This window comes from Petaurus breviceps, unplaced genomic scaffold (genome assembly GCF_028583685.1).
Source record: "Petaurus breviceps papuanus isolate PSGF00001 unplaced genomic scaffold, PetGlider_PUasm1.0 90849, whole genome shotgun sequence".
NCBI lineage: Eukaryota > Metazoa > Chordata > Mammalia > Diprotodontia > Petauridae > Petaurus > Petaurus breviceps.
In genome coordinates, this window is record NW_027187361.1 from 16,805,037 (window position 1) to 16,823,207 (window position 18,171).

Here is an 18,171-nt window from a genome sequence, read left to right on the forward strand (position 1 = left end):
TCTCCAGAATCTGGCACCTCCTTTCTTAAGGGATTTTTTCGCCAACCTTTGTGAATAATTGAGGAGCACAGGCATTAATTAGAGCAGCTAGGTGGTGCAAAGGATAGAGCATGGAGTCAGGAAGACCTGTGTTCAAATCCAGCCTCAAATATTTCCTAGTTGTGTGACCCGGGGCAAGTCACTTAACCTTGTGTACCTCAGTTTCCTCATTTGTAAAATGAGCAGGAGAAGGAAATAGCAAATCACTCTAGTATCTCTGCCAAGAAAACCCCAAATGGGGTCACAAAAGTTGGACATGACTATAATGACTGAATGAACAATAAGTACAAATTACTTTTTACAGCATAGGATCATGGATCTTGGACTGGAGGGGAATTTAGGAGCCCTTTATTCCAACACACTCAGTTTACAGATGGGGAAACTGAGGCTCAGGGAAGTTAAGTGACTAGCCCAAGGTCAGTCAACAAGCATTTATTAATTTCTTATTATATACCATGCACTAAATGCTACCCTCAAACAGTCTACTTTTTTATTTTAATTTTTTGCTTTTTGGAGGGGGGAAGGAAGGTAGGGCAATTGGGGTTAAGTGACTTGCCCAAGGTCATTCGGCTAGTTTTTGTGACAAGTGTCTGAGGCTGCATTTGAATTCAGGTCCTCCTGACTATGGAGCTGGCGCTGTATCCACTGTGCCACCTAGCAGCCCCAAAAGTTTTGAGGGAAACAGACTACATTTTAATGAGAGAGACATGTCGATGTTGACTAGGTAGAAGCAAGATTACTGAGAGAGGAAGGCTTCCAGCAGAAGGTGGGACTTGAGACAGGCTGAAGGAAGCCAGGGAAGCTAAAAGGCGGAGTGAAGGGGGCAGAGCACTTCAGGCATAGCCATAGAGAAGGAGGATGAGTGTTGTGCACAAGGAAGCATGGAAGCCAGTGAAAGCTAGACTGTAAAGTGCTAGAGGGGAAGTGAAGTATCAAAAGCCTGGAAAGCGGAAAGGTCCGGATTAGGAAGGGCTTTCAGTGCCAAACAGTTTATATAGGATTCTGTAAGTCATTGGAAACCAGGAGAGCTCATGGAAGGGAGATGGGGAAGGGGAAAACATGGTCAGATGCCCACGTTTTAAGATCACTTTGACAGCTGGGGGGGATGGCTTGGAGGGGACAGAGACTGGAGGCAGGGTGACCGACTAGAAGACTATGGTAACTGTCCATGGGGAGCAGAACAGAGGCAATGATTCATCACGACCATTATCATCATAGCTTACATTTCTGTATTGCCTGCTATATACCAGGCTTTACAATTATGATTTCATTTGATCCTTACACCAGCCCTGGGAGATAGGTGCTGTTATTGTCGTGATTTACAGATTTAGAAATCAAGGCACACAGAGTTAATTGACTTGTCCAAAATGACAAAACTAGTAAGTGTCAGAGGCCATGTTTGAACTCAGGTCTCCCTGACCATAGGGCCCAGGTTCTAACCACTTCTCCAGTCTACTTATTAGACTGGTGAAGTGGATAGAGTGTGGGGCCTGGAGGCAGAAAGACTCATCTTCTTGAGTTCAAATCCAGCCTCAGACACTTTCTAGCTGTGTGATCCTGGAAAAGTCATTTCACCCTGTTTGCCTCAGTTTCCTCATCTGTAAAATGAGCTGGAGGAAATGGCAAACCACTCCAGTGTCTTTGCCAAGAAAATCCCCAAATGGGGTCATGAAGAAGTGGACAAGACTGAAACAATGGGACAACAAAAGCTGCCCTAAGCTAGTGGTGACCCTTGAGTGGAAGGGGAGGGAAAGGAGAGAAGGGTCATAAAACAGAAATGATGAGAAGGCAGGCAAGAATATATGGGGCGAATGACATTTGGGATCACGAGCCTGGGTGACTGGGGAGATGGTGGTGCCTGGACACGAATAGTGACGTCAGAAAGGTCCGAAGAGAGGGATGAATTTGTGATGCCTGTGGAACATCTAGTAGGAGCTGTCCATGAGCCTGCTTGTGATGAGTGCTTGGAGCTGCTCACCCACGTAGCAAGCCTCAGAGGCAGAATTTGAAACGAGACCTGACCACAGATCAAGTTCCCTTGCAAATGTTTGACAAGACTAACCTTTAAGCCTATTAACCCTAAACGGTCTCGAAGCTCTCTTGGTGATAACTCCCAGGAACATAAACTTGAGCTCTACCTCCCCCTGTGCCCCTACACACACACACACACACACACACAGAGGCACTCATACACACACACAGACACACACACAGAGGAACTCATACACACACACAGGCACACGCACTCATACACACTCACAGGCATACACTCACAGAGGCACTCATACACACTCACAGGCACACACACAGAGGCACTCATACACACACACAGAGGCACACATACACACAGACACACACACAGGCACACACACAGAGGCACTCATACACACACACAGAGGCACTCATACGCACACACAGGCACACACACAGAGGAACTCATACACACTCACAGGCACACACACACGCACGCGCGCGGCAGTTTGAGCATTTTCCCGAGCAAGGACACGCGGTTAGGGAAATGGGCAGTAAGTTCTATGTTTCAGCCTGGTTGCACAATTAGGCCAAGGGCCCGGTTCTGAAGATCACCCCTCTCTCAGGGACAGTCATTCTCCTGAAGGGAAACACTTGCTGCAGGAGGAAGGTCTGAAGATGCGGGAGAAGGGAGTCGGAGGAGCGAGGTTGTAGGAAAGCCCCCTTAAGCGCGTACCTGCCGGTGTAAAGCGCCTTGGGGATTTCCCTTCAGTGCCCAACCAATCAATCAGTCCGCAGCTCAGGCTCCGGGGACTGCGGCGCAATCAGTCCGTCCCCTTCAGCACGCCACATACAGCAGGACTGACAGTGGGCAGGACCTTTCGGGGATGGCTCGAGCAGCCTGCGCGTGATTAAAAAAAAAAAATCTGGGCTCGGCTTTGGGGGAACGAGGGCGGAGTCAGATTCAGACGCTGGCTAGCGGCGGGGCCGTGCCCGGGTCTGAGCTTGGAAGAAGAGCCCCAGAGTGCGCAGAAGGGGCTCTTGCCAGTCCAGCCTGGCTTTAGGGGGGGAAAGGGGGGCACTAGGCAGTCTCAGGAGTCTTCAGCTGTGGAGGCTGGGGTCCGAGTGGCACCAGCCAGCAGCGGCTCTCCCTGGATCTGCGCAGGCATAGGCTGGGCTGGCACCGAGGAAGGGGAGAAAGGACTTGGCACGCTTAGAGGGCATTCCAGCCTACTCCCTCCTGAAGCCAGTTGCTTCTGGGTCCTAGTTACTACGGGTTTGGGCCGTAAAGGCTGCGGGTGGTTTTCTTGGGGCAGGAAGGTGCGCTCCTTCCCTTAGGAGGATGACCTCAGATAAAGAGCTGCTGGAGTGGTGGGGAGAGAAACTTGGGGCGAGTATAAAAGGTCACGAGGGGTCTGAAGTTGATCATTCTTGCTAAAATCAAAAGCATTGTTAGAATGCCTATAAAGCGGGGCGGTGAGGGGAAAGGGTTTCAGTTACCATAAGTAATTCCCATTTAAGTAGGATTTCAGAGCTCAATGTGGAACCTGTGAACTTATTTTTAAAGATTTTCATTACTGTTTCAATGTAAAATGCTTCCTGAAGTATTTTATTTTATGCATTTAAAAATGTTTGAGACTTTACCACTCTGCCCAAAAGGTCCATAACGCACACAAAAAGTTAAGAATTCCTGCCTTAAGTTTTGCCGACTCATCCAAACAGGTGGCGAAAATAGAATAGCCCCTACTTTACAGATGGGAGGGAAACTGAGGCTTTGAGAGCCTAAGTGATTAGCCCAGTGTCGAACAACTACTTCAATTTTGCCTCCAAAAACCAATCCCTTGAGACATGCCTGAAAGGGAATGTGGTTGTTTTGGTTTTGATTTTGGTTTGAATGTACTGCTAGAACAGAGGAGAAGAATTAAGAAAATAGTCTTCAAAGATTTCAGAACAGATATTAGGGCCAAGCAGGAAGGTCCTGCTCACTTTAGATAAGTGCTCTAGGAAACAAGTCAAAGCACTTGATGATTTGAATGTTTTTACATTTAAGACCAGTAGCTACATCACCTGTGACTGCCCAGGGATTGGGGGAGGGAAGCGTCATGAAGTGTGGTGCCGGAAGTCTGGGAGCTTGGTGCAAAGCCTTGCTATCTCTATTCTGAAATTCTTCTTAAGAGAAGAATGGAGTGAAAAACTGGTACTAGAAGTGCAGTGTAGGGGTGTCAAGCTCAAAGAGAAATAGGGGCCACTGAATGTGGAGGTAAGGATCTCTCCCAGGCCACATACTGACTTAGAAAACCTCATTAATATTATCTATGTTTTATCGTATTCTTATTTGGTATTTTAATTTTGTTTTAGACTCAAACATCAGAATGCAAATACAGAATAGAGAAAAGAAACAAAAACATATCATAAATTTAAATACAAAGTTAGAAGGGGGAAAAACATGCCATGTGCATAGCAGAACATGAGAGAATTCTAAATATGTAACAATAAATGTTCATTTCAGCAAAGCCTGTATGATAAATAATGCTCGTGTTGAGAATTGTCCATCTTTGCTTCCTTGTGAGCTTTTTTTCGTTCTCTGCTGGGCACTTTTTTACTTTGTTCTTTTTTTCTTATTTGTTTTAAAATTTTTTTTCAATTGCATTTTAACCTGGTTCAGGCTGCCCTAGAGAGTGTTGTGGGCCTGATGTGACTGACTGGCTACAGGTGGGACATCATTTAGTCATGACGTGTTTTCTGCCATCCCCTTTCCTTTCTTCCCTGTCCCTTTTGTATCCTCTAATTGCTTAGTACTTACCCATCTCCCCAATCACCCTCACTTCCTTTGACCCTCTGTTAACCTTTTCTTTCCCAGCTTTTCCTCCTTTCACAAGGTACAGGTCCTGAGTACCATTCCTTCAAGGACTTGCTAGATCATTGATGAGCTAATCCAATAAACTTTTCCATTGTTTGATCATTTGATGAGTGTTGTGGATCTTGTTCAGTCACTTAATGGTACCTGACTCTTCATGACCGCATGGGCACGCCAAGCCCTTCTATCCTTCGCTATTTCCTGAAGTCTTTCCAAGCTCATGCTCATCACTCCCATAACCCCATCCATCCATCTCATCCTCTGCCTTTCCCTTCTTTTGCCTTCAGTCTTTCCCAGGATCAGAGTCTTTTCCAAAGAGTTCCATCCTCTCATTAGGTGGCCAAAGTATTCAAACTTCAGCTTCAGTATTTGTCCTTTCGGTGAATAGCCTGAGTTATTTTCTTTAAATATTGATTAATTTGATCTCCTTGTTGACCAAGGGATTCACAAAAGTCATCTCCAGCACCACAATTTGAAAGCATCGACTCTTATCCTTATAGGCCAACTCTCCCAGCCACACATTACTGCTGAAATAACCACAGTTTTGACTGTACATCTACACACACACACACACACACACACACACACACACACACACATATATATATACAGATGACAGATGGATGGACAGATGAAGATAGATAGATATAGATAGACAGACAGACAGATATATAGAGACAGACCAGCAAGCTCATGTCTCTGCTTTTTAGTATGCTGTCCAGATTTGATGAATGAGTGCCTTAATTAAAAAACAGAAAAAGTGGGAGAGATGCTTGTATAGAGGGACGCTTTCAGGGATCCCCAATCCATGCCAACTTGGTTATGAGCTATTTGGATTATTGGTAGAACTAACCCTGGAAGGAGTTCTGTATTCTGAATGGATCCAATGCCAACTCTTTCCACCCAAATACCTCCTATGGAAAAAAAGCTTGATTGTCAAGGGGAGGGAAGCAGCATTCTGGAGGTGGGAGGGAACAAGCATTTTTTAATTGTCTCCTGTTCCAGGAACTCTGTCAGGCACTTTACAAATATCATCTCTTTTGATCCTCAACAAATCTGGGAGGTAGGTGCTATTATATTATTATTCCCATTTTATATTTGAGGAAACCTAGACAGACAGAGCTTTAGTGACTTGCCTGGGGCCACACAAATTTAGATCTTTTCTGGTTCTATCCACTGAGTCACCTAGCTCCTTATTGTAGATTTAGAACTGGAAGGGACATTAGGGACCAATCTACTCCAACTCCTTCATTTTACAGTTGTGGAAACTGAGGCCTAAAGATGTGTAATGAGTTGGCCAAAGTCACAGAGGGAGTAAGTGATGGAGACAAGGTTTGGTGTTGGGTCCTATGACTTCAAATCCAGTATTCTTTCCTCTATACCAAACTGCCTCTTTTCCTCCTAAGTGCAATGCCTCACTGCTTTTCACTTGGTCTCTGCAAACCTCAGGTGCATTCCACCTTTAGTAACAACATTTGATAATTTAATAATGAATATTTTATTATTTATATATAATTTATACTAAATATATTTTATTATTTATATTGTTTAGAATAAATTTCTAAAATTAGGCCTATATATTTATTAAAGTTAGTTATGATCAATAATATCAATGACATAATGTAATAATGATAACCACTAATAACAATAAAATCTATTTATTTTAATATTATTTAATTATTAATTAATTATAGAATTTAACTTAATTATCAATTAATATAAATTATTTAATAATTAAATTGATTCATATTAATTAACAATTAAAAATATTAATTTAGATATTCTTATTTAAAAATAATACTAATAAATAATTTTAAATCCATCTTTCATTATGTAAACATGACAACAAGACTACATCATGTGCCTTCTCAAAGTGACTAGAAGCTTTTAGGTCAAATAAAAATTCCTTTCCACAGGCTTCATTACACACTGTATTTCTTATCCCTAATCTAACTGTGTTCATATCTTCTCCAATCACTAGGAACCTTTTTTTTCTAGATAGAACATCTTTTTGCCATTCTTTTCATGGTCGCTCCACTCTCATCCCTAAACCTTAGTAATTTCCTTTCTGTATAGAACGATCTACCTTTTCATCTTTTTTTTTTTTTAATTAAGCAATCAGGGTTAAGTAACTTGCTCAAGGTTACACGGCCAGTTACTTCTGGGTGTGGTGCTGAGTGTCTGAGCCCGGGATTCGATCTCCAAGTCGTCCCAACACTGGAGCCGGTGCTCTTACTCGCTGTGCTACCTGGCCGCCCCTCTACCTTTTCATCTTATGCCAGACAAGATCCTTCCAGTTCAAGACTAGCTCAGGGTAGCCCCTCTACCTTTTCATCTTATGCCAGACAAGATCCTTCCAGTTCAAGACTAGCTCAGGGTAGCAGGAATTAATAAAAAAGAGTGCTAGATTTGGAGTCAGAGAATCTGTGTTTTGAATTTCAGCTCTTCTTCTTCAGCTGTGTTACCCTCTCAAGTGATGTGACCTCTCTGGGCCTCAATTCACTCATGAATCAGCAACATTTTAAAAATACCTATTATATATTAGGGCCAAGCACTGTGCAAGACTCTTGGAACACAAAGACAAAAATAAAAATCCCTGACCTTGTGGAATGTAAGTTGGTGAGGGGAAATAAAATGTTCACCTATTAAATACAGCAGGTGTAAGATATATAAAGGGAACACGTGGTAATAAGAACAGCTGAAGGTATCCAGAAGGGCTTCACGTGATAAACGTCACTTGTGATAAGCTTTAAAAGAGGTCAAGGATTCTGACTGGGAAGAGAGCTGAAGGTATCCAGAAGGGCTTCACGTGATAAACGTCACTTGTGATGAGCTTTAAAAGAGGTCAAGGATTCTGACTGGGAAGAGAGAGTAAATTCCAGGCATGGGGGATGCCTTGTGCAAAGGTATGGGAATGGGAAATGGAATTTGAGGCATGAGGGATAGGAAGGAGACTAGGTTAACTGGACCATAGTGTTTTTGAAAAGAAATAATATATAACAAGTCAGGAAAGTTAGGCTGAAACCAGTGTTCAACAGAAAGGCATGTTTTACTCTAGAGGGAACAGAGACTCTGGAGGATTTTGGATGGAGTAGTAACACGGACCTGGATTTTAGAAATAATGGCACTTTAGCAGCTAGATGGAGTAAAGACTGGAGAGGGAAGAGACAGTGCAAAGAGAAGGACAATAGAAGGCAAATGTTGATGAGGACTGAACTAGGGTATGGGCTACATGATGGAGAGCAGGTGACTGAGACAAGAAACGTGGAGGTAGAATAGATTAGACGTGGCAACCTATTGAAGGTGGGGGTGAGAAGGTTTCACGCTTGGGTCAATGGAAGTATGTTGGTTTTCTGTTGTTAGTGGTTTCAGTCATGTCTGAATCTGTGACCTCATTTGGGGTTTTCTTGACAAAGATGATGGAGTGACTTGCCATTTCCTTCTTCAGCTCATTTCACAGATGAGGAAACTGAGGTAAATAGGGTTAAGTGACTTGTCCAGGATCACACAGCTAGTATGTGTCTGAGGTTGGATTTAATCTCAGGAAGATGAGCCTTCCTGGTTCCAAGTCCAGTGCTCTCCACACTGTACCACCCAGCTGTCTCCCCACCCTCCACAAAACCCCAAACGTGTTGTTGTTCAGTCTTGTCAAACTCTTTGTGAAGCCCTATTTGTGTTTTGTTTGCAAAGATACGGGAGTGATTTCCCATTTCCTTCTCCAGCTCATTTTTACAGATGAGGAAACTGAGGGAAACAGGATTAAGTGACTTGTCCAGGATCACACATCCAGTAAGTGTCTGAGACTGGATTTGAGCTCAGGAAAAAGAACTTTCTTGACTCAGAACTCTATCCATGTTTTTCAGTCACATCCAACTCTTTGTAACACAATTTGAGGCTTTCTTGGCAAAGATACTGTAGTGATTTGTCATTTCCTTTTCTAGCTCATTTTACAGATGAGGAAACTGAAGCAAAGTTAAGTGACTTGTCCAGGGTCACACAGCTAGTAAGTTTCTGAGGCTGGATGTGAACTTGGGTCGTCCTGACTCCAGACCCAGCATTCTATCCACTGGGACACCTGGCTGCCCCAGTATGTTGGTACCCTCAAAATAAATAAGCAAATTAGGAAGAGGATAATTTGAGGGAGAAAACTGAGCTATTTTGAACATTTTGAGATTGATATGACTAAGGGACATTCATTGAGAAATATCCCAATATACAGATGGCAAAGCCTGCTCAGGGGAGAGAGTAGCACTGAGTATGAGTCATCAGCATGGAGATGCTAATTGAACCCATAGAAACTGATGAAGTCTGAGAGAGAGTATAAAGAGAGAAGAGAGCCTAGGACAGGACCTTGGGGTAGTTAGGGAGTGAAACATGGACAAGAGACTGAGAAGCCAAAAAAGATCAGAGAACCAAGAGAAAGCAGTCAGGAGAATTTAGAGAGGAGAGGGTCTCCTGGGGAAAGTAATGCACAATTTCAAGGAAGAAAAGGACAGAAAGAAAGGCCAATGGATTAAGCAATTGAGATTGTTGACAATTTTGTATAATGAGCAAGTTGGATTAGGGGATTTCCAAGGTCTCTGTTGGATCTTATCTATGAATTTATCTCCTGCAGGAATTCTTCCTTAATTAATGTAGGATTACTTATCCCCTTCCCTAATCCCCATACACCAGCCTCATCTCTGTGTACTCAATACTGGCTTCTTTACTAAGAAGCATATTTATTTTTTCACTTATAAAACTGTACCCTTGACAACAGATGCTACAGTACAAATCTGAGGGTTTTGCATCAGGATGCAAACTTATAAAAGCAGCAGGAAAACAAAATTGTCCTCTAACTAATTAAGAAGCAGATCCCTTAACAGAACCCCCAAAGAAGCCACCCCACCTCCCCACCCCCCAAGGTGGACTCTGCTGTTATCAGATCTGTGGACTAGAGTCTAAATCAGCTAAACCTGATTTTCCAGTTTGGGTTAATCCACATTGTCTCATCACACTCCTAGTTCTCTCAAGGAAAGATAAAGGTTCTAAGGTCAACAGGCCACAAATTACTTCCAGAGTCAAGAGAAGCACCATGAATAAATGAATAAATAAGCATTTTTTAAAGTGCTCATTACTTGCCAGGTACAGTTCTAAGTAACAACCGAAAGACTAAAAAAGAGAGAACTCTCAAAGAGTTCACATTGGCAATCACCTATAAAGCTCTCCAGATCTATGTTATCACCTTATTCTTAAGGATCCCGGCAAGAGAAATGTCCTCAGGGTTATTAGAGAGGCAACACCCTTTGCACAAAACCTACACAGTCCATGTAACTTCTCCTTGTGGTGGGCAACAAAGCCCGATTTTTCTCCTCCACACTGCAGTTCTGTTATTTGTTCATCTTCTCTGGGACCACAAGATTACTCTTTCCCTTTGCAAAAGGCCAGATTCAGGAGCTTGCATGGATTCCTCCTCCTCTCTTTGGGAGGTTGGGTCCAGGAACTCTCACTTGGTATCTTGGACCATGTAGTTCCCTCCTCTCCTGAGACCACATGGATCTCCCTCCAGGATTTCCTCCACCACTCCACCAGGCCTCTCCATTGCTGACATTTCTTCGGCAGAGAAGTTCTCTGGGGGATTTTGTAGAGGCAAACCACTTCCCAGACTAAAGCTCATTCTCCGTGTGCAGCCAGTCTTTTAACTTTGATTTCCGTCCATGTTTAGTTCTCTCTCTTGCCAGATATTAACAACAATTTTTTAAAAGATTGTTAACATTTATATAGCACTGAAAGATTTTATTCTCACACCAACCCTCGAGGGAGACGTACTATTATTATTCTCATTTCACAGATGGAGAAAAAAGGCAGACAAAAGTTAAGTGACTTGTGCAGGGTCATGTAGTTAATAAGTGTCTAAGACTAGATTTGAACTCAGGTCTTCCTGATTTCAGGTCCAAGGAGAAATCTATTGCCTTACCTTTCTGTCTCTTCTGCTCTCTTATTAAAGCCAGGTCCATGGATACAGCTCAGCTGTAAAAAAAAAAAACAAACATAATTTTCTCAAATGTTTTTTCAAAACACTTCAATCAAAAGCAAATCTAAATTTTTGGAGAAATATTAATTGCTTATGGGTATGCTGAGCCAATATAATAAAAATGACACATTAATTTGCTGTCATCCAGTTCTCTTCCATAGCCCAGCAAGAACCAGGACAAAGGTACATACGACAATCACTTAAATAATGTGTCAATGTTCACACCTCAGTATAGGGAGATATCTTCAAAGTTTGAACACAATAAATACTTCATCCTTTAATATTAAATTGTTCCCAGTCACCCCTGGTGGAGACGTCTATCTAAAGGTTGACTTAGAGAGGGAGGAGATTGAGTCACTTGAACTGCTTCTTTGGTTACATTTCAGATATTTCTCCAGCTTCCCTTTCTCTTGGCTTTCTTTCTTCTAAAATTGCCAAATAAGTTTCTATCCTGCGAGGAAATTTTTTTTTCATTTAGATGCATTTAGATGCTAGATTTAGACATTAAATGATGAAATCATTTATATTTCACTGATACTGGGAGCTCCTTGGTAAGGAATCTTTCTGTATAAATTCAGATCAGCAACTGTTCCATAATAAAGAGTAGCCAGGGGCAGTGAAAGGCTGTGGGAAATTGCCTAGTCTTTCATCCAGGGTGTGTCAAAGGCAAAACTCAAATCAAGATCATTTTGAGTCTTTAGACCTGCTAAACCAGACTGCCTATCAAAGAAAAGTGATGACAAATCAGAGCAATGATTTGGTAGTCAACCATCATTTGATAGGATACATATGACACACATCAGAGTTGGGGAAACAATCACTACCACCTGTACCTGTTCTGTACTGGACAGAAGTAGCCTGGGTGGTAAGCTTAGAGTCAGGAAGACCTGGGTTCAAGTTCTACCTCTGACAATGCTGCCTATGTGACCATGGGCAAGTCACCCTCTTTTGCATGCAGTTCTCTCAAGGTACAAGTTAGAATGGTGTAACTGATCTGAATCAGTTTAGAGAATTTCCATATTGGAAGTCCCCCAAAAGAAATGCAATAATTGGATGTAGACAAAAGCCAAACCAAAACAAAACCTGTGCAAGGGATGGTAGCAAACACTGCACTTGGTGATACAGAGATGGTTCCTGCCCTCAAAAGGCTTACATTCTACTGGGGAGGGGGGAGGAGGACACAGTATTACATGTACACAGATAAACACAAGATCATTTGGGGAGGGAAAGGCATGAACTTGGCAGCTGCTAGGTGATAGAGTGGATGGAGTATTAGACTTGGTATCTCAGGAAGACCTGAGTTTGAATCCTGTCTCAGATACTTACTAGCTGTGTGACTCTAAGTCACTTGATCTCTCTCAGGCTCAGTTTCCTCAAGTAAAATGGGAATAATTCCTGTTAAATGATAGCACCTACTTCACAGGATTGTTGTGAGGAACAAATGAGATAACATAGGTAAAGTGTGTTGCAGACCTTCAAGTGCCATTTAAATGTTAGCTAATATAACTAAGGAAAATCAGGAAGGTGTTCCCCATAGGAGGTAGTACCTTAGAATCTTCTAAAAAACACCAAAACTAGGTTCTAAGAGATGGAGGTAGGGACTGAATGCATTCCAAGTCTAGGGAATACCTTTGAGAAAGCAAGGAAGCATGAAATGGAAGGTTAAAGCCTGGGGAACAGGAGGAAGGCTGCCTTGACTAGAATCCATACCATATGAAGAGAGTTATGTGAAATGTCTGAGAAGGTAGTCTGGAGTCATACTGGGCATAGATTTTATCCTATAAGCAAGTGGGAGTCAGGGCAGATTTTTGAGCAGGGGAGTAATAGACATACATGATCAGACAGGAATAGGCAGTAATGAAAGATTTGGAACAATCCCCAATTTCCCAACTTAAGGGTAATTACTAAGCATGAGTAGCAATTATAAACTATTTTCTCATCATCCTGGGAGGTACTTTGGATGATTGTCTTCTAGCCTTCCCCATTACCATTTCCTGATGAGGAAACAGCAGCCCAGGGAGGTCAGGGGCAAATCCAGTCATACACAGAGTCAAGAGAATGGGATCTGAGCAAGCTAGGCTCAAACATAAAGACTCACTTGGTCATCTTGCCCCTTCTCCCTAAATCTTCGATGTGGCCAACCATGAGATGAATTTTGCATAAATTTTGTGTACATTTGAAAAATTATGTGTGTGTGTATATACATATGTATATATACATAGTTTTTTCCTAAAACAGGAGCACAGATATAAAGGTTAAACAAAAGAAATCCAAGAAGAAACCTAGATTTTCTAGTTCAACATCTTCATTTTCTAGATGATAAAACCAAGGTCCAGAGAAGTTAAAGGAGTTGCCTAAGATCACACAGGTAGTAAGTAGCCATGCCCAGACTTTAAGCAAGATCTTCTGACTGTAACTTTTTTTTTACACCAATAAAAGAAGATCTACATTTTTGGAGAAATATTAATTGTTCATGAGTAGGCTGAGCCAATGTAATAAAAATGACAAATTAATTTACTTAATCAGTTAATTTACTTAACCATACCAATCAAATTGGTATGATGCTAATACCAAAGCTTCCAAAGAATTACTTTATAGAGGTAGAAAAAAATAATAAAATTCATCTGGAGGAACAAAAGGTCAAGAATATCAAGGGAATAAAAAAAAAATGTGAAGGAATGGGAGGGAGGAGAGAAAAAGAAAGTTACATGATAACTTTATTACATATTTAAAAGGAATAGTAAATTGGACATAATAGATTTACAGTTTCATGCACAATCATGTTTTTTCTACTCCGTTCTGGAAATGCTTGTTTTATTTCATAAATTAGAATATCTTAATTGGTAAGGTAAAAGAAATTTGGTACTGGATAAGAAGTAGAGTGGTTCATCAATGAAATAGATTAGGTACACAATATATAAAAGTAAAATGAGCACAGTAACCTAGCATTTGACAAACTCAAGAATCCCAGTCGATGTGGCAAGAACTCATTATTTGACAAAAACTTATTGGAAAATTGAAAGGAGTCTGGCAGAAACTAACATCTCACATCATATACTAAGATAAACTGGAATGGATACATGATTTATACATAAAGGGTAATGTCATAAGCAAATTAGGGGAGTAAAGAAGACATTATCCATCAGAGATATGCATAGGTAAAGAGCTCATGGGCAAACAAGAGTTAGACAGTTTCATAGGGAGTAAAATGGGTAAAACTTGATTACACAAAATTAAAAAGTTTTTGTACAAATAAAACCAATGTAGCCAAAATGAGAAGAAGAACAGGAAACCAGGGGAAATTTTTACAGTAAGTTTCTCTGATGAAGTTCTCATTTCTCAAGTATATAGGGAACTGAGCTAAATTTATAGAAATGAGTCAACTGAAAAGTGGCCAAAGGAGAAAAGCAATTTTCAGATGAAAAAAAAATAGTTAGTGCTCTAAAGTGCTATGGAATAGAGAAATGCAAAATAAAACAACTGAGATTCCACCTTCTACCCATCAGACTGGCTAACAAAAGGAAACTGACAAATGTTGGAAGGAATGTGGGAATATAGATACACTAAAAACTATTAATGGAAATGCGAATTAGTACAACATTCTGGAGAATAATTCGGAGCTATGCCCAAAGGACTATAAAACTGTATATAGCCTTGACCCAGCAATCTAATTACTAGGTCTATACCCCAGGTAGATCAAAGAAAAAGAAAAAGGACCCATATGCACAAAAATATTTATAGCAGCTCTTTTTGTGGTGGCAAAGAATTGGAAATTGAAGGGATGACCATCAATTTAGAAATGGCTGAATGGTATATGAGTGTGATGGAATACTATTATGCTATAAGAAATGATGAAGGAGATGGATTCAGAAAAATTTGGGAAGACTTATAGGAACTGATGCAAAGTGAAGTGAGCAGAACCAGGAGAACAAGGTACACAGTAAAGGCAATATTGTAAATTTTACAATATTGTAACAGCAAATTTATAAACTGCAACCATGAAAAACTTTACTAACTCTGACTAAATCAATGATCCAACACAACTCCAAAGGATTCATCCACATCCAGATAGAAAACTGATGGACTCAGAGTACATATTGGAGATTATTTTTTTTTCTTTTTCTTCTTGCTTTTTATTTTTTTTAGAACATGGCTAAGGGAGAAATAATTATGATTTCCTATGTACAAAAGATATCACATATCTTTGCTTTCTCAATGGGTTGGGGAGGGCTGGAGAGAGGGAGAGAATTTAGGACTGAAAATTTAAATAAAATAAAATAAATTCCAATCTGCAGAGGAAACTGAGGATCAGAGAAGTTAAGTCACTTGCCCACAGCTAGTATCTGAACAATGTTTGCACTCCGACGCCAAGTTCAATGCCCTGTCCACTATACCATCCCCACCTTACCCCACTCTGTAGAAAAATGAGAATGTAAAAGAAATAAGAATGAACGTTTTTGTTTTTTTTTTTACCCCAAGCTAAACGTACACTCTTGGTAGATAACAAAACCACCGTATTTAGAGCTGGAAGGTGTGTATGCAGATGTACCTATGTACAGAAACACACAGCCTACATAGATGAAAGAACAATTGAGAAGCAGAGAGAGCAACTGTAATTTGTAAAGGGCTTTTATCCTTAAGGAGCATCTGAATTATTAACAGGATTATTAGCAATCATAGTACTGGGAAGAGTCTTATTCAAGAGAGAATAATGAAGTGCTTTGTCTTTGGGGACTATGCTGATGGTCCTCTTTTGGGGATATGTTGCTTCTGGATCTGAAGCCTCAGAAGCCATAACTTAGTACCCCAGCAATCTTTTCCACATTTTTTTTTGCTAAGCCTTCTTCACTGGGGCCTCTAAAGATTAGTTGTGGCCTTGGAGAGGAGAACTTCTGGGCCATGAACCCTAGACTCTGGCAAAGAATCTAGCAAAGGTTTAATCCTTTTTATCTTTTGTTTGTATTTCTATTTTGTGTATTTGGATAAGATTGTACTCTTAGAGTACAATCTCTTAGAGTTAATTTGGTGTATTTGTTTTGAGTAAAAATTATCTTTAAGAGATCAATGTGCTTTTTAACCCTAGGTGAAGTAAATATACACTCCTTTTTATGTGCAATTTATTGGGTCTGATATGCTGAGATGCACTTTTGCCAATGTTTTAAGATTTTTAAGGCCAGTTCTGCTGGATAATTCTGGGGAGTAAAGTCCTCGACATATCGGCTTTCTTTCATAGATAACTGTTTTTCAGATAGTTACTGAAGGGCTAAGGCAGATGTTGATTATATAAATTAGGGCCAACCATGTAATAGTTGCTTCTTCCAGCTTTAGGATATGGAGTGAAAATACAATATGTTTCTGGTAATCTCTTGGGTTTGTTTTTTTTTTTTGTTTTTTACTATTTTCTGCTCTATATATATTTCTTGCATTTGAGTATGTTCTTCTCTAAACCAACCGCTCTCCAAATGTCCTTATTTCTTTTGAGAGCATCACTACTTCCTCTCCTCCAGATTTATAACGTTGGAGTCAATTTGAGTCTTGCCTTTGTCTCATTCCCCATATTCAATTAGTTGTTCTCTTTGTTGATTTTACCTTGACATCTCTCAGCCCCCTCTCTTCCTCTCCACCTGCAGTTTAGCTGTGGTGGCCAGAGTATTGTGGTTGGAATGAGGAAGAGTTCAAGTTTGGATCTTAAATCAGATGTTTTCTAACTTTATGACTATAAGCAAGTCTTGCTTAGTCTTTCTAAGTCTCAGTTTCCTCCCCTGCAAAGTAGGGATAATAATAGCATCTATCTCAGATTTATTATGAAGATCAAATGAGTATGTAAAGTGATTTGCAAACCATAAAGAAGTATATAGATGTTAGCGATCATCATCATCATCATCTTCATCATCTATAGCACAGAAATCTGTTGCAATAGTTTCTTTTTCCTTACTTCAGTGTGTTGTTTTTCTAGTTCCCCAAGCATGGAACATGACATTCCTTCCTATGGAATTTAAAACCTTGGTTTCTGAGCAAAAGTTATGCAGTGATCTCAAGCACTTACAGTGTGTCATGCACTGTGCTAAACTTTGGGAATATCAAGAAAGGCAGCCACCCCCAGAAAATCAAACTTTACAATCCTTGCTCTCAAGAAACCACTTTCTAATTCCACCAAGTTGCCCAAAGAATATTCCTAAACGAAGGTTAAAATTATGGCAACTGATAAGTTCAGTTCAATTCCACAAACATTCATTAGGGTCCAAAACATGCTAGGTACTGGGAACTCCAAGATAAAGCAAAATAGTCCCTGCCCTCAATGAGCTTATATTCCACACAAGCAAGGGATCCCTAATCTGTGATTTGGAATCCACAGTTAGATTTCAAGGAGTCCATGAACTTGGATGAGGAAAAAAAGTTACATTTATTTTTTATTAATCTCTGGTTTTCTTTGTAATTCTATGCATTAAAAAAATATTGTTCTGAGAAGGCATATATGGACTTCATTAGACTTCCCAAGGGGTTTTTGACACACAAAAAAGGCTAAGAACTCTTGTACAAGAAAAAAAAATGACAAGTACACAAAAACACACATAAAGTGCTTTGGGGTATGGATAACATTAATTGCAAGGGGACTGGGAAAGACCTCCTACAGGAGGTAGCACTTGAGTGGAACCTTGGAAAGGGCAGAGATTCCAAGGTGGGGAGTAGGGGAATTGTGAGGAGCTTAGTTAATTAAAGATTACTAGCTTGGTGTCTTCAGGCTAAAGGCACAAAGGTGGGTGATGTTCTGTTGTGTACAGAACAGCGCAACTTGAAAAGTAGAGTGCAGGAGAGGAATATTACAAAATCAGTCTGGAAATGTAAGCTGGAACAAGGTTGTGCTGGGCTCTGGATGTCAGAGAGGGATTTCTATTTTATCCTAGAAGCAATATCAAACCACTAAACAATCCTAAACAAGGGAATGAATTGGATAGATCTACATTTTAAGAAGTTAGCTTTAGAAGTGTTGGGGTTTTTAAAGTTAGGTGGCTAGAGAACCCAGGGAGAATCTCTCTCACTAATGGGTCAAAGACTGGAGGCCAAGTAAAGTGAGTAGAAAAATTGTAAGGAAAAGAGATTTATTAGTTCACTAAGGAAGACAGCTCAGTAGTTTTAGGAAATGGTACTTGGTTATATAACTATATAGTAGGGTAGGGTTTAGGTTACCAAGCCAATAAACAGCATTCTTTGGCATTTAACTAGACCAATAGGGTACTGTTCTCTCATATAAGGAAAGGTGATTATTCTTGACTTCAGTAGTTTGTTGTTC

At 40.5% G+C, this 18,171-nt stretch overlaps 1 protein-coding gene across 2 annotated transcripts in view; it reads right to left on the reverse strand.

Annotated features, from left to right (window-relative positions):
• RGN (regucalcin) overlaps positions 1 to 11,218 on the reverse strand; it is a 31,636-nt gene extending 20,418 nt beyond the window's left edge. Inside the window, exons 1-2 of one of the 2 annotated variants that reach the window (XM_069072932.1) lie at positions 11,106 to 11,218; positions 10,824 to 10,876 (exon numbers count right to left, since the gene is read on the reverse strand). The gene's annotated coding sequence lies outside the window, so the exon portion shown is untranslated. Of the gene's footprint in view, positions 1 to 2,746; positions 2,880 to 10,823; positions 10,877 to 11,105 lie in introns of those variants that run through there. The other variant, XM_069072931.1, reaches the window with a different exon arrangement.
• Positions 11,219 to 18,171: the final 6,953 nt, after the last annotated feature.